The following is a 12,462-nucleotide window of genomic DNA, read 5'->3' as shown; positions in this document are numbered from 1 at the left end:
CTGCATGACATCGATACTAGATCACTCGGTATCGATGATGTCCTTTGGTTACAAGCACTTGGGTTGGAATCCCATCTAGAAGGCAAAGAGCATCTCGATTCTGAACTAACTTATCATATACAGCGCTGGGAGAGTTTTCCTACAGATAGAACCAGAGCAGCGTTTCTCAACACCTTTCTAAGCCCAAGGACCAGTAAAATGTCTAAAAACAATTATACGGACCACTAAGTTATGTAATTTTTTTAAATGCATGTGGGGATTACCAACATTTTGGAAAAACTGTGCGTTTTATAAAATAATAAATCTAAAGACATGTTTATACATATGGAAACATAGTTAATTAAGTTGGAAGTAAATGATTAAAAATGCATCATCACTGAACAAAGTTTTAATTTTATTAAATTAATTTTATTACCCGGCCTAGTTGGCCTAGTGGTCAGCGTATCCGTTCTCCAGCCAAAAGGCTGCGGGTTTGAATACCGCCATTGGCATGGATGTTTGTGATTTTATGCAAAAATACTAGTGCTGATGATGGGTGATGGATGGCGTTGGTGTAAGTGAAGATGGTTGTTGTGGTTCGCTGTAGTTGGACTGAGTGGTGGAGAGAGAGAGCTGTAGAACAGGTGACCTCCTTCATTGAGTCTTTGGACTCCTTGTAGGTGTTTTTTTTTAATAGTAAATAGTAATTTATTGATTGCCAAAATATTTACACATACAATAGACATCTTGAGTTGCATTGCAACTTATAATTTTACAGAATTCAGTACTAAGTGCTGCGTTTTCTACATTGATTTCAACTGAAATTTTTAAAAGTATTTTTTTTTGCCTCTATATTATGTATTTACAATATATGTTCTTCTAATGTTAACAAGCACGTTTATTTTTAACCCTCCCCTTCATATTTCATATTTTGATATTTTATATGTTATCCCCATTCATCTGCCCATAGTCATGAAGCTAGCTTCATGAGTATGGGCAGATGAATGGGGATATCAACTTTAAATTTTATCTTCAAGGACTCTCTGATTCGACCTGCAACAAGTAAACTGTTCCATTCGCTAAGTGCGTTCTGAGACGATGGAAAATTGTTGTTCTTATGTTACTCGATTCATCATAATACTGAATACGAACTTTAAATCCATGGATTCCATTATGTATGATATCCCTTGTCCTGTCCAAACCATCCGCTGGATAAACCCAAAAATGTCACTCAGAACATCCCAAAGCTATTAATGCCCACCTCCCCCATACACATACTTCCGGCCGATACGAATCGCCTCATTTTTGCTGGGCATGAAGTTTTTCCATGCCCAGCAAAAAAAATGAAGACATCCTGTTATGAGAGGTCCTTCCAGATATCTATAAACAGTCAATTGCACGATGTCAGTCGCAAAGTGCCATCCAGGTGGTCGGACGCATTTAACCGCCAGCGACCGTATGCCGTATATACTGTGAGCATGTGATTTGTACAGATCGTGTTATGATGGTGGTTTTGATTATATCCGTCGTGTGTTATCCAGAGGCACAATGGCCATCGTAAACCTGGCGACAGATTCGATGTGCTAGGCCGAATAATCCCGCAAGAGACCGTACAAGATGGGAACTTCGCTAAATGGGACCCCGACAGCTACCCTACTCAGCTACAGAGCTGAGCTTCACCGTGACGTCACTTTGCATAACTTTCGTTTCAACACCGATTTTGTCTGATTTTGGAAATGGGTTAATTCCAAAACCAATAACGAGAATAATCCGAAACTGTAGTCAGAATAAATAATATGATATAATTATGGTACTACTTATTTTTAATGAGATGATTCAGCTTTTCGGCCTTTGCAGAGTTGCTGGATATCTCAATATTGATCAATATTGGTATTACTAATATATGGATATATTATTATTATTATTATTATTATTATTATTATTATTATTATTATTATTATTATTATTATTATTATTATTATTATTATTATTATTATAGATTATTAATATATCAAGATATTAATATATTATTATTAATATATGAATGAATATTGGCTCAATATTGGTCAACTGTTAGTCGATGATCGGTATACACACTTAGACGATTTCTGTATTTTGATTTATTTGAAGGAGCAATTAAAATAATTTCTCTCAAAGATAGGTTGTAGAAAACTGCATGACGATTTTCAGTGCTTCTTCAGATAATTCGGGAAATTGACTTCTCACTGAAAGAGAGATCCAAAATTGAGCCAAACTAAGATCACGGAATTGCAGTTTAAGCCCACTGTCATTTGAAAGCTCAATTAACTGTTCTTTTTTCGTTAACGAAAGGTCGTTCTCGTGACTGTAAGCCTGAAATAGATCTCAAACCCACAGAAATTTCTTATAGAAGTTATTCGGAAAATATGTTTCAAAATTCTGTTTCACAGTTTTGACGGGGTCACAAACCTTTTCCAGAAACCGAGAATCAACAAAAAGATCATTTTCCACTAAAAAGGATTTCAATGTTGGAAAAGGAGCAAATTTTCTGTCTTTTACATAACTAATGCACAACACCAGTTTCTTTTTTTTTATCGAATGCCTTTATTTTGTCGTAGGCATCAAGAACAGTTAAAGAATTTCCCTGAAGGAAGAGATTAATTCATTTAATTTCGAAAAAAATCTGCTAAGGTTAGAATAGTGTTGATAACCATGCTTATTCAACAAGGAGTGACGCGAAGTCAGAATTACGTTCATTTACAAACAACAAAACTTCGTACCTTAATTGAAATAATTATGTTAGTACTTTGCCCCTGAAAAGCCAGCGAATTTCAGAATGAAGCAAAAGTTGCATATGTTCACTGGCCATTTCATCGCAGAGTACTGAAAATAACCTGTTATTTAACGGTCGAGCCTTAATAAAATTAACTAGCACAGTTTTAAATTCTGGTGGCATCCCTTTGGAGGCCAACCTTTCCCTATGTATGAAACAACATACCCGATTCATATCCGGAGCCACTTCCTTGACCATAGAAACAAGCCCAACTATACCTGCCGAAAGGGCGCAAGCTCCATCGGAACAGAGGCCCATGCATTTTTCCCACTGGATCCCTTTGCGTATTATGTAATTATTGAGAGTGTGAAATATTTCTTCTCCAGTTGTTCGGGATGACAAAGTTCTGCAAAACAGAATATCGTCATGAATGTTGTTATCATGCGCATATCTTACGTAACATATTAACTGCGCATCATCTGTAACATTAGTAGTCTCGTCTATTTCTAACGCATGATATGGGCTCTTATTAACTCTTTTGATTAACTGAGATTCTACGTCACTGCCGAATCATTAATTCTGCGAAATACAGTGCCATTGAAAGAGGAGTCAAATCAACATCTTTTAGTAACTTGTTGCCAAACATAGTTTTTACCTCATCTTTTATAACTGGAAGTAGTAAATTTTCCCCAATATAATGAGGTTTCTCTGTTTTCGCTATGCGCAAACTTAAGAGATAGATGCTTCCAGTGCCTTGGTATTAATCGAACCCATGGCCGAAACTACATCTTTCCATGATTTAATATGGTTAAGCGTCGCTGAAATTGGCTTTTTTTTTTTTCAATTTGCTTATTTTTCACATCACAATGTTTTGTTTCTAAATGCGGGAGTTTCGCAGGTTTCATGCACTCGTTCGACAACACCTCATAACACAAAAGACATTGAGGTTTCTGTTCACTTTCATCTCCACACCCAGTAAATCCGAATTTCAAATATGAACTGTTATATATCCTATTTTATTTTTTTCTTTGAACTGTTGTTTCTTCTACTTTAATAGTATCAGATTTACTCGCAGTTACAACATGCACATCACAATTAGGGTTAGCATCACCTGTTTCATTTGCTCTACTTTTCAAAGTCCTAGTTCTGAGCCACTTTTCCGTTATTAAAAAAAAGTTTTCGAAAAATATCTGAATATATAAAATACTGGGGTAAACTCACGACATTCTTTGTCCAAGTATCATTTAGCACTTCTGAAGGTATACTGAGCCTTGGTTGAAGGAGGAAAACCTTCAGTAATAAAAATCAATAAACAACAAGCAATCGGTTGAAATGTGAATAATACATGTTCACTTCAAATCTGACAAAACAGTACAGGAAGGCGGAAACAATAAAACTATATTGTTCTTCACTTCACCCTTATTATTCTTCATTCTGCCGCTTCAAATTATTGTAGTGCCAGAATGACGAGTAATAAAATGGGATGAAGTGAACAGCAATATAGTTTTATTGCTTCCACCTTCGAACATTCTGATACTATTTATTGCTTTTTTTAAGTCTCCATTTGATTTCAACAATTTTTACTTACTTATTCAATTTAATTTGTTTGGATAACTGAAAACTATATATTTATTTAATTAATTTATGTCTGCCTGCGGACCACCTGTCCCATCGTTGCGGACCACAGGTTGAGCCAGCCACAGCTACTAAAATTGCGATACTATATAAGTAAATTTACATGTACATTTAATTTCAGAGAAACTGACGCATGTTATAAAATATGAAGGACAAAGTTTACATGACAGTTTAGAGAAAATAATATATAGAAACTATTTTAAAAAGTTTATATTAATTTTCTAATATTGGCAGGCTACTAGACATTTATGACAAGCTTATTAGTAAGCTGTAACACTTCTTTTATAGTGCTAAAGTTCATTTATTCATTCAGTATAAAAAGTAAAGCTGGTAAAATATGTTTTTCTTTTTTTTTAACTAGTAAAATGTATTTGTAAGCTTCCTATAATAGTACAAAATGTTGAACAGTCATATGTGTAACCTAAGAGCAACAGCTTATCCAGGTTACGATATGCTTGAAGTTACAAAAATTTATGTAATTCATTTTCATTATATAATTATATATGTACATATTACATATTACTATAATATAATTACATAATAAAATCGCAGGAGACATGCTGATATGTACAGAGAAAGTTGCATAAAAGTATTTAGAAACAAAATAAAGCAGTTAAATAGCATTAATTACGTTTTACACGTGGATCTTTGAATACAAATATGTGAAAAACGATTAATTTGTACAGTTATAAGACTATTACACTTTTTATATAATCTTTGTCAAGTAGCTTTATTTTATCCTCCTACATGATTCGCCAATTTTTCTATTGGTATCCTCAGGGAATGCAAACTAGTAAGCTAAAATGAAGGTTACAGACTAGGTTATAACTAATAGTTGTAATTCATACAAAAATTCAAGAAAAAATTCAACACAATTTGTACAGTTATTTTGAACAGAGATTCCTCATTTCTGTGGGAAAATAAATACTCTTTGATTAGAGTTTTGTATTTCTTTGGGTTAGTTACATTTCTTATTGTTAAAGGTAGTGTGTTGAATACTTTTGGCACTAAATAAGTATAATGTTTGTGTATTGTTTCTTTATTTGCTTTTGGAACTACATGTTTCCTTGAAGCATTGTTGGATTTGAAATGTAATATTGTGCTCATTATAATAAGTTGTGCTCATTATAAAGATGCCAAGCTCTTTTATATATATAAACTTGGTTTTAATCCTATTTCCAAAGTAAGCAAACAGACAAGTAAGTCAAGTTTGCGTCTGCACATAGCGCAAGTCTGGGCAAATCCGCAGGTAGTGCAAGTCTGGGCGACTCATGGTAAAGGTGTAATAAGCTCTGATCACTATTCTTAGTATTCACCACTAATGCAAAGCACATCTCCTTGCGGAGATGTATGATGCTATGCATTAAAGGCAAGGGCAACTACCCAGAGCGGTTTCGACCTTTGCATAGGTGAAGCGGGCTCTAAAAATAAGACCATCCCAAAAGATCGCCCAACTCAGCGTTGTTACACTCAGTGACAGGCTCACCCCATCACCGAAGAAAAACTTCTCAGCATTGGCTCTACCGAGTGGCAAGCTCACCCCACCACCAAGTATAACCATAATCTCAGATGTGGGCCCACTCAGAGATAGGCAAAAACCTACCACCAAGCAGAGCCTCTCAAATCAAAGCCAGAGCCGCACCGGTTTCGACCTTTATTGAGGTCTCGTCAGCGGGAGCCAGGCTTACAAATACCAAGGTTTAAGTAATAAAGAGCTTATAAATTTTACCAAAAAAATTGCCATAAGGTGCTTTGACCATATTAAATAAAAAGCTCAGGATGAGAGGATAGATGTAGAGAAAGTTTTTTTTTACCTTGGATATAATATACGTTAAAGATACCAAGCTATTTTATATATATAAACTTAGTTTTAATCCTATTTTCTCAGCCTGGTTCCCACTGATTAGATCTCAATAATGGTCGAAACCAGTCTGGATAGTGGCCCGTGCCCTTAATGCAAATCATCAAACATCTCCGCAAGGAGATGTGCTTTGCATTGATGGTAAATACTAAGAATAGTGATCAGAACTTATTCCACTTTTACCACGAGTTGCCCAGACTTGCACTACGTGCAGACGCAAACTAGGCGGCGTCGCTACTGTTAGTGAATGGTTAGCACAGCAAGTAGCGAAAGAAGTTTTTTCAAAGTATAAACTGATTAAAAATTATTTGCGAACAGTAATGACCCAAGAAAGATTGGTGGTCTAGCAACTATATCGATAGAGGCGGACACAGCTTAGCATTTTAATTTAGTAGAGGTTATAAGCAGTTTTATTGTGCGATATCCCCGTAGAGCAAACATTTAATTAACATTATTATGTAATTGTTTTGCATTAATGTTTTTCTTTTAATAAAAACAAATATAGTAATTGGAGATTTTCTTATATTTTTTGTATTATAATCCATCATGGGCGATATTTAATTGTTTGCCTCAGGGCGCAATCTAATCTAGACCTGTATATATATATATATATATATATATATATATATATATATAGTATAAAAATGTTGTATAAATATTATTAAGGTTTGTGGCTAACCTAAATATTATTTAGGTTAGTGACATAAATACAATATTATTTGTATGTCACTATTGCTGTACAAAGTGCGAATACTGTCGCAACGACAGCCATTATTTTACTTCCGCTTCACTTGAAATCTCGGTAACCGACATGTTTTTAGAACATCTGTTGCTGAGGGAACAGGAGCGCTAAGAAAGAAAAAAGAGACGCCAAGCGTCTATTTTTACTAATATGCATGTTTAATTACTCTCCAAGGATTCAGAACTCTGAAGTTAATAATTAAAGTATAGTATGATATATCCAGACTTTGTATATGAGAATATTTTGTGTTTAACGGAAGGCGAGTGATATATGTTTCAAGGAGCAATATAAAATCTGTGATAAAAACGTCCCTGTATTGGAAATGCATTTGAAACTGATCAATGTATTCATATTTTCTGAGCGATTATTTTTCATGTCCACTTCCGAAAATTGAAAGAATGATGAATTTAGGAAACTGGAAGATATATTCAAGTATATCGGTCAATTGAGAATTTTTAGCTAAGGAATTTAAGAGATAGACTGAATGAGTGAGTAAAAAAATAAACAAAGAAAGCTATATTCAACTGTGATTGGTCAAGACGCTGCAAAGGAAATTTCCATATGTTCAAGTGAGACTACAGAACTTTTATCTGAATATCATGTTCAGGTTGTTTTGTAAAGTATTTCGCGTTATCTCCCAATGTGGAATTTAACTGTGAAAGTCAGAGTTTGGAAGAATATTACTGAGCTCATTTATGTAATTATTAAAATGGTTATTTAATTATTTTATATGTATTATCTGTTGTATCTAATTATATGTTTTCAGTAAATTTTTTTTTTTTATAATTAAGCTTCATTCTTTAGAACACAACATGTTGATCTCCAAGTCAATGCACCATCAAGGATACGAATCTCAAACATTCTGACCAAATTAAAATTAAATATATTTTATTATCTTACCCCCACAATTATTTTTCATATAGGTTGGACACACTTTAAGCAAATCAAACTCATTAAAATATAACAATACGTCGCCATGAGTGCTGTCCGAGTGATATTTTAATCGACATAAAGCTTATCGATTAAGAATTATAGACACGTAAAAACAAAGTTATTTTAATATCTGCCAAATATTTCAGTATGAAATATTTGGCAAAATAGCAGACTATCTTCAGTGGCTACATAGGAAAATTTGGCAAATATGAAAATAATCTAGTGTTTACGTGTCTATAATTCTTAATCATAATGTCTCAAGTGTCTCTAAAGAGTAGAATAAAGCTTATCGGTTTTCCATGCTGTTAAATATAACTGCAATTAATTAATTCACGTGCATTTAAGTTAATTTTATATTAGATTTATTTTATAATGTTTTATAATGGGATTCATTATCCTAGTCCTAAATATTCGCCGCTTTTTAATTATTATTATTATTATTATAGAGGTAGCTCCATGGAATCCAAAAACGCATCCCGGGAGATCTACTTTAAAAAAAGTAATCGATAATTATCACTACCTGTACAATATCTGTCATATTTTGCCTTGAAAGCATTCGCAAACAAAGCAAAATTGACTCTGACAAATATCCCACTCCTTCGCCGCTCTCTAAGCAAATACATCTACTCCTTACTCCCTTACTAAAATACTTTTCCTCAATTTTCATGGGTGACCCCTCCAGTTTTCCTCACATTGTTCATGTACAGAAATATTTCGTACACATCAATTCTACAAACCTCCCTAAGCAAGTTATATTTCTCTATCATATCTATTCACCCCGCCCCTTATTCGCCGATCAACTAGCTTCTATAACCCATAAATTTTCATTCTTTCCTCATACGGAGCACGACATAATAACATTTTCGTAATAGCCTTGGTGGAGAAATTACAATACATAAATATTCATCATTATCGCGTTTTGAAGGACACATGTATTTGCATGGTATTCCTGAATAAAATGGCATTACTATAGCGCCATGCAACGACGGCCTGCTACTTAAGATTAGTTTCAAATTCTTGATATTTATCAATACTATTACAATAGCTGTTCGTTTCTAAGAACAATTTGAATTAAATAAAAACATTGAAACTTATATTTGTGGACTATTAAATTGAGATGATATTTATTAAATACGAAACATTATGTTAACATGACCAATCGTGAGGGATATATAAGGCATTTATAACAGGAGAGAAAGAATTAAAATTAATGCAGAATATTGATAATTATATATTGATATTTTTTCCTTTGAATTTTAATAATCTGTTTATTCACTGCTTTTTTTATTTTTGTTGAAATAATAAAATACAATAAAGGATTTTGGTAAAATACACTTCTAAATTTTCGATCTAATGAAATTTACAGCATAAAAAAAATAAAATTCGTATCTTTTTTTTAGTTAAGGAAAAAAGCAATCTTTAGCAAAATTACAGCAAGCAAATGATTTTGTGTGTTTTGAGGGAATGACCAAATATTATCGCATGAACTATGTATTATGTTGGATGATTTTGAACACATTTTGCTAAATTCGTCTTGTCCACATATACAACAACTCCACTCTCTCTCTCTCTCTTGCTGAATAAATTATAATGAAATTCACTATCAGTTTTCCTTACCAGAGGGATTTTATTTTTTGTTTGTGGGGGGGGGGTGTTAGGTAAACAATTCGAAACGATACAAATTTATATATTTTAAATAATAATAATAATAAATAAACTATCTTTAATATATAAAACCAAACTTTCGTTGGGTTCAGCCCCATTCTTCCAACTGAGCAGTATTTTTTTCCAGTTTCTATAAATAATAAATTATTCTATTACACAAGAATATTATTAAGAAACCCTCTGTTTTCATGATTGTTGTATTCATACTTAATCATTACTAGTATCATTTCTTATCAATGTATTATACATAACGTTTTTAATTAGCAAGAAGTTTTTCTCCATTTTAATTGTAGAAATCTCTAAGCTTATATTTGATTGGCTAGAGTTTATTGTATTCCATACTAGAGCATTACAATATACTCATTGTAAATTTTTCATAATATTTCAGGATGCAAATTCGGTTTTATTCTCAATATGACTTTGATAGAGAATTCCACAATATTGCTGGTTTTAGCAAGCAAATAATGCTTTTTCCATTGGTTAATCATAGACGTAACACTGAAGCAGCTATTCCAAAAATGATTCAATGTTATCTATAGAGATATGAATTTATTCTCTCCCTCTCTCTCTCTCTCTCCCCTTTCTCATATAAATTTTCTGAATTCGAGAACTAATCGAGTTCTTTCTAGTGGCATAATCCTCTAAAATGTGTCCACATCTTTTGTAGATTTAGTAGCTCATTACCAAATAATAAATGTGAGTATCCTTGGATGAGTACAACTTTATTTTTATTTTAGCTGAGTTTTTTTTTTTTACTTCCTACCAGAACTCGAAATATTTTACCCATAGAGAAATATTTTAGCAATGCATTCCACCAAACAATTTAAAATATTATTAAAGAAAAGATATCATCCAGGTTCTGCTCTTCTGTCTAAGAGCCGATAATGAGTTCAAGCAGTAAATCATGGCTTTCAGGGAGGAGATGACACAAGAGAAATGGCGTCATTTCGGGGGCTTAAAACCTAAGTATCATATATCTCAAATAGTGATTTCTACAATTTTTTCTTTAAGTAATTTTGAAAGGAAAATTTCTACTTGTTATTTATTTATTTATTTATTTATTGCATCTGAATCTCAATGGAACTAAAAGAGTTGAAATAGGTTGTTTTGAATCACTTCCCCTGGCCGGTCTATTCACTTCGTAGATAGAAAAACTAACGATTTCCAGAAAAAAAACTCTTTCGATTCCCTTGTCATCTTTTCTGTTGACATACAAATAAAATTATTTTCATAAAAAAAGTAGGTCAGTTCTCCTGATTATCGGTATTAATCAAGTAATATACTTTGTTTTTAACACAATAATGTTTCATAATATTACACAATTTTTAACTTAGTATATAGAGTTTATTAAATACCCATTATAAATACAAAGAACAACCGAAAATAAAGTAAACTGCTATTATTCAAAATGCTGTCCATTCAGAAAATAAACCACTTGACGTTTGTTTCTGGTTTATCTTTATGAATAGAGCTTAGAGTTTAGATTATTTTAGGCTTATGGAAGGAATTTATATAAAAACGTGAGTAAAGCAAAGTTTTTATAGCACGTTCCTTTGATTAATTTCTTGACCAAAGATTGGGCTGATTCTTGCTGACCATTACGAAATTTAAACATTAAGACCTGATACTAGACTGATTTTGCTGCAGATTTTCTATTATTATCAAAATATTGATAGTAATATCAATGCAATTATAGGAAAAAATTATCAATATATTTACAATAAAATACGGCTCAATTCATAATATACCTCATTTCTTATCGTACTTATGCTATATTGATATTTTTTCTTTATATTTTAATAATTTGTTTATTCACTGTTTCTTTTTTTATTTTTGTTTTAAATAATAAAATAGAATAAAGGACTTTGGTAAAATACACTTCTAAATCTTCGATCTAATGAAATTTGCCGCATAAAAAAAATAAAATTTATATCTTTTTTTTTTGGTTAAGGAAAAAAAGCAAGCTTTAGCAAAATTACACCAAGAAATTGATTTTGTGGGTTTTGAGGAAATGATGAAATATTATCTCATGAACTATGTATTATGTTGGATGATTTTGAACACTCTTTATCGTACATAATTCAACCCCCTTCCACTTTTCCTAAGGTTGCGTTTCACTTGAATTATGCTCAGTCTGATTTGTTGTTTGTGAAACCCAAATAAATTTATTTTACTGTAAATCAAAATTTTCTCTATAAACTTAAGTGGCCCTCTACAAAAAGAATAAAACTATGGCATATAGCGATCTATTAACCAAAAGTTAGAGGCGATAAATTCAAGTACTGTGGCTAGAGACTATTAGACTATTTTTATTGCAAATGAAATTGATAGCATGATATACCCCTTAACAATAATTTATAATAAGTTAAAAAGCATATAAAATAAGTTTAAGATAAGTTTCCTTAACCAACTCTCTGCAAAATAATCAGTTGCGTTATCATTCAGAATGAATTTTCATGTTTTTAGCAATGAAGAAGCATATCGATTAATTCTCTATTTTGCTGTTGTTATATTTTGATTTTGTTTTTTTTTAAAGAGCTTTTTTATACATTTTAGACAAATTCCACGTTTCTCAACCAGTAAGGATAACATTAATGAACTTTGGGTTTATTTTTTCAGCGGCTTCAGTGAGTTCTCTCAAATTCCTCTATACGATCAGATTTCTCTTAGTGGACATCTGGCATTTCCTGGATTTTAATATTTAATATTTGATTTAAATATTTAGTATTTCAATGTAAGAAGATTGAAGTTCTCTTGAAGTACTATGGCGGATTATTCTTGGAAAATGAGGGTAATGAATGGCGAATCAGCTAAACAAATTGCGTGTTTACCTTGGAATGGATAACCGCTGAACTATCTCCAGTAGGTTTCATATTATGAAAAAAAAAATGGATG

The sequence above is a fragment of the Typopeltis vanoorti genome, chromosome 1 (assembly GCF_054136105.1).
Source record: "Typopeltis vanoorti isolate ZY-2024b chromosome 1, IOZ_Tvanoo_1.0, whole genome shotgun sequence".
NCBI lineage: Eukaryota > Metazoa > Arthropoda > Arachnida > Uropygi > Thelyphonidae > Typopeltis > Typopeltis vanoorti.
The sequence above is the reverse complement of the archived record's forward strand: the minus strand, read 5'-3'. Positions refer to the sequence as shown.